A 5511-nucleotide genomic window follows, 5' to 3' on the forward strand; every position below is an offset into this window, starting at 1 on the left:
GTCACCCTAAAATACATATTTATTATATATTTGACCAGATTGAACAAAACGGCGATCTAACAATTTTGATCGGGTGACTGTGGGAAAAAATAAGTGTTGAAGGGGGCCTAGTTGGCCTCCATTTTTTTTTGTCATTTATAAAAGAAAATAAACTTTTAATTTTCGTTCCAATGAGCCCTCTTAAAATATTATAGGACCATTTGGTCGATACGATCACCCCTGGGGAAAAAAAAAAGAAAAAAGAAATAAACACGCATCCGTGATCTTTCTTCTGGCAAAAAATGTAAAATTCCACATTTTTGTAGATAGGAGCTTGAAAACTCTACAGTATAGTTCTATGATACGCTGAATGTGATGGTGTAATTTTCATTAAGGTCCTCTGACTTTTAGGGGGTCTTTCCCCCTTTTTTTGAAAATCAGCCAAATTTTCTCAGGCACGTAAATTTTGATGGGTAGCACTATACTTAAGGAAAGTTATATATTTGACATCAGCATTGAAATCTGATTCTTTTGATATATCTATTGGTATCAAAAACCCGTTTTCTAGAGTTTCGGTTACCATTGAGCCGGGTCGCTCCTTACTTACAGTTCGTTACCACGAACTGTTTGATTAAAGATCACCATCTACTAGTGTCAAGGGTTAATTTAAAGCTGAAATATCGGAAGGGTAACTACCTCCCGAGAAGTTGTGATGTTGGTAGACTCCAGGATAAGAATTTGAGAGAAACTTTCCAGGAACAGTTGAATACTAAACTTGAGAGTTTAAAATTTGATAATGTGGAAGATGGTTGGAATAATTTTAGAAAAATAATTTGTGAAGTTGCAGAAGGTGTCTTAGGGAAGAAAGCTTGAACTGCAGCTAAGAATATTAGTGAAAAAGCTTTATGTTTGATAGAAAGGACTTGTACAAAAATTACCTTAGTGATAGATCATATGAAAACAAAAGGAATGTAAAGAAAGTGGAGAAAGCATTAAATTATGAACAAAGGAAGTGTGAAGTGGAGGCCATGGATAAAATTGCCGAGGATCTGGAAGATGCAGCTAGACGGCATAATAGTAAAATATTGTACTGGCATGTTACAAATTGAGAGGAAGTAGTCAATGCGAACTTGGCCCAATTAAAGAGAGGAATGGGGCCGCAATTAGCGATAAGGAAAAAATTAAATAGAAATGGGCTGAACAGTTTGAGAATTCGCTTAACCGAGATAGAGTTGAAGGAAGAGATATAGAGGAAAATGAAAAAATTTGTGATACCTTGGATGAGAAGGAAGATTTGTTTTGTGAGGAGGAATTAGCGACAGTACTAAAAGGACTAAAAAATAACAAAACTCCAGGTGCTGATATGGTTGTAAATGAATTTCTTAGATATGGTGGCTCTGAGATTAGATATAAGTTACTGAAGATTATGAATATGATTTTTGAAAAAGGGGAAGTACCTAACGATTTTAGGGAAACTTTAATTAAGCCACTTTATAAGAAAGGTGATAAAAGTGAGTGTGGTAATTATCGAGGGATTAGTCTGGTCTCTGTAGGTAGTGAATTACTTAGTGATATGATACTTTTTAGACTGAGAGATGCCGTAGACAAAGTTTTAAGAGAAGAGGAGTGCGGTTTTAGAAAAGGTAGAGGATGTGTCGACTTAATTTTCACTCTTAGGTTAATAATTGAGAAGTGCCTGAGTTTTCAAACACCTTTGGTCCTCAGTTTTATAGATTATGAGCAAGCGTTCGATTCTGTTTATAGAAGGGCTTTAGTAAAGGTTTAATCCTTGTATGGTGTACCAGACAAATATATAAAAGTGATTAGTGTTATGTACGAGAATAACACTGCTGCGGTTAAGGTAGGAAATGAGGTAAGCAGCTGGTTTTGTACTAAATCAGGAGTTAAGGAGGATTTTTTTCTATCTCCTTTTATATGGATTATTTTGATGGACTTTTTCTTAAGGAGCATAGAAAAGGCAATGGGAGACCGCGGAGTCAAATGGAGAGAAAAAAGTCTTCTGGACTTAGATTATGCTGATGATTTATGCATCTTAGATGAAAGTGTGAGCACAACGAATGAACTTTTAGAGGTTTTGCGAGTTCAGGGTGCTAGAATAGGTTTGAAAATTAATGTTAAAAAGACTAAGTCACTAAGGCTAGGAATAAGTGAAGATGAAAATGTGAAGTTGGGTAATGAAAAGATTGATCAGGTGGACAGCTTCACTTACCTTGGTAGTATTGTTAGTAAATATGGTTGGAGCAGTGAACATGTCAAAAGTGCAATAGCCAAGGCTCAGGGTGTTTTTTCACAGTAAAAAAAAGTTTGGAAGAATAGGAAGATAAGTCTGCCAACCAAGATTAGAAGATTAGAAGCTACAGTGATGACAGTGGTCAAATATGGCTTTGAAGCATAGGCACTTCGAAAAGCGGATGAAGATTTGCTAGATGTTTTCCAGAGAAATTGCGTAAGGATTGTTCTGGGTACACGGCTGACTGACCGTATTTCAAACAATAGGCTATACGAAAAATGTGGTTCAATACCGCTCTCTAGGGCTATAGTAGAGATGACCCTAAAGGTCCTGTTGCCCACCCCTGCTGCCACCTACAACTTTTTTATATAGTTTAATGAGGACAGGGTCAATGACCTCTTTCTCCAGGTGTGTTTTTGGCACGCCCTCAGCGAAGGTCAATTTTGTTATTGTTTCCGAACCAAATGTCAAGGTCAATGTTGTTTTGAACAGAGTCATTAGAGAGAACACGTGGTTAATGGGGTCAATGTTGTTGTCGTTCGAAGCAAAGTTAATGACACTTCCTTCCTGCTCGAGGCGGATGTTATGATCCGGAAATAGTATTTGTTATTGTTATTCGAGCCAGATTTTATGAGGTTCCCGGAAAAAGTTAATGACACTTCATTCCTGTTCGAGGCAGATATTATCATCCAGAAATTGTATTTGTTATTGTTATTCGAGCCAAATGTTACGAGTTCCCGGAAAGAGTTAGATCACGTGTTTCCTTCTCAGCCAATCAGCGAGTCGGTTACATACTCCTTCTCAACCAATCATAGGGCTTGTTAAATATGGTTTTCCCCGTTACATAAAAAATAGCCCATGAGATTTAGTATATAAAGGACATGCAATGTGACTAAATTATCAGAAAGTATTTTGACACAGTGCAAACAACCTGACAATGGATAAAACAATTAACATAATTGATGAGCTTGAGGCCTTGGCAGCCGCAATTAGCAATGTCAGTTCATTTTTATTTTCACACGAATTTTCCTTGGACATCCTCCAATATATTCAGCTAAAACGTAAATATATTCCTCTACCCCCCCTCCCTCCACCATTGTTTTACAATCCCAAATTCTCGCAAAAAGAAATACCATTTCAATAAATTCCTTCCCTCTATATTTCCACCTAAATCCCCCCCCCACCATTGTTTTACAATCATATTCTCGCAAAAGGAAATAGCATTTCAATAAATTCCTTCCTTCTATATTTCCAACTAAATCCCCCCTCCCTCCACCATTGTTTTACAATCCCAAATTCTCGCAAAAAGAAATACTTTTTTCGATAAATTCCTTCCCTCTATATTTCCAGCTAAATCCCCCTCCCTCCACCATTGTTTTACAATCCCAAATTCTCGCAAAAAGAAATACCATTTCGATAAATTCCTTCCCTCTATATTTCCAGCTAAATCCCCCCCCCACAAACCATACTCAATGCAAAACGTATATATATTCCTATACCCTCAAACCCCCCCCCCCCCCAACAAACCTAACCACCAAACAATCTTTATATTCAGCTAAAATGTAAATATATTCCTTTACCCTCAAACCCCCCCCCCACAAACCATACTCAATGCAAAACGTATATATATTCCTATACCCTCAAACCCCCCCCCCCCCAACAAACCTAACCACCAAACAATCTTTATATTCAGCTAAAATGTAAATATATTCCTTTACCCTCAAACCCCCCCCCCCACAAACCATACTCAATGCAAAACGTATATATATTCCTATACCCTCAAACCCCCCCCCCCCAACAAACCTAACCACCAAACAATCTTTATATTCAGCTAAAATGTAAATATATTCCTTTACCCTCAAACCCCCCCCCCCACAAACCATACTCAATGCAAAACGTATATATATTCCTATACCCTCAAACCCCCCCCCCCCAACAAACCTAACCACCAAACAATCTTTATATTCAGCTAAAATGTAAATATATTCCTTTACCCTCAAACCCCCCCCCCCACAAACCATACTCAATGCAAAACGTATATATATTCCTATACCCTCAAACCCCCCCCCCCCCAACAAACCTAACCACCAAACAATCTTTATATTCAGCTAAAATGTAAATATATTCCTTTACCCTCAAACCCCCCCCCCACAAACCATACTCAATGCAAAACGTATATATATTCCTATACCCTCAAACCCTCCCCCCTCCCCAACAAACCTAACCACCAAACAATCTTTATATTCAGCTAAAATGTAAATATATTCCTTTACCCTCAAACCCCCCCCCCAAACCATGCAATCTTTATAGAAAACATATATATATTCCTATACCCTCAAACCCCCCCCCCCCAACAAACCTAACCACCAAACAATCTTTATATTCAGCTAAAATGTAAATATATTCCTTTACCCTCAAACCCCCACAAACCATACTCAATGCAAAACGTATATATATTCCTATACCCTCAAACCCCCCCCCCCCAACAAACCTAACCACCAAACAATCTTTATATTCAGCTAAAATGTAAATATATTCCTTTACCCTCAAACCCCCCCCCACAAACCATACTCAATGCAAAACGTATATATATTCCTATACCCTCAAACCCTCCCCCCCAACAAACCTAACCACCAAACAATCTTTATATTCAGCTAAAATGTAAATATATTCCTTTACCCTCAAACCCCCCCCCCCCCAACAGACCATACTGAATGCAAAACGTAAATATATTCTTTTACCGTCAAAACCTAACCACCGCAAAAAGAAATACCCTTTTGATAAATTTGGTCATTCTGTAAAGCCTTATCAACTTCTGCATATCTCTTAGCTATTAACCCGCTATGTTTTGACAATACATTTCCGCAGGGTTATAATTACTTTGTCGTCCCCTCTTCCGATGTGTTTACAAACGCGGTCAAGTCAAAGGGTTTTGGCTGTCAAATTAAAACACTTTGAGGCAATTGAGGATTCCTAGCCTGTATAGAACCGATGAAAGAGATTATTTTCAAATTAAGTTTAACAATATATTTAGGATATTATGTGAAAGGGGGGAGGGGGCAATACATCGCTTCTAACAGCTTCGTTGTAAGTAAAAGTAAGGGGGATTCTGTGTATAGACATGTACGCCCATTGACAAGAAAACTAATGTGTAAATTTATAATTTTTCAAGCCTTCAATAAAGTTTCTTTTATATTCCCGGGTGTGAATCCAGGATTTTTGTTGGGGGTTAGCACTTTTAATAGTGACAAAATAGAAAAGATAATAGCTTCGCTTTCGCT

This window comes from Artemia sp. Qi Xiang Cuo, chromosome 2, assembly GCF_049724085.1.
Source record: "Artemia sp. Qi Xiang Cuo chromosome 2, ASM4972408v1, whole genome shotgun sequence".
In the NCBI taxonomy this organism is placed as follows: Eukaryota; Metazoa; Arthropoda; class Branchiopoda; order Anostraca; family Artemiidae; genus Artemia; species Artemia sp. Qi Xiang Cuo.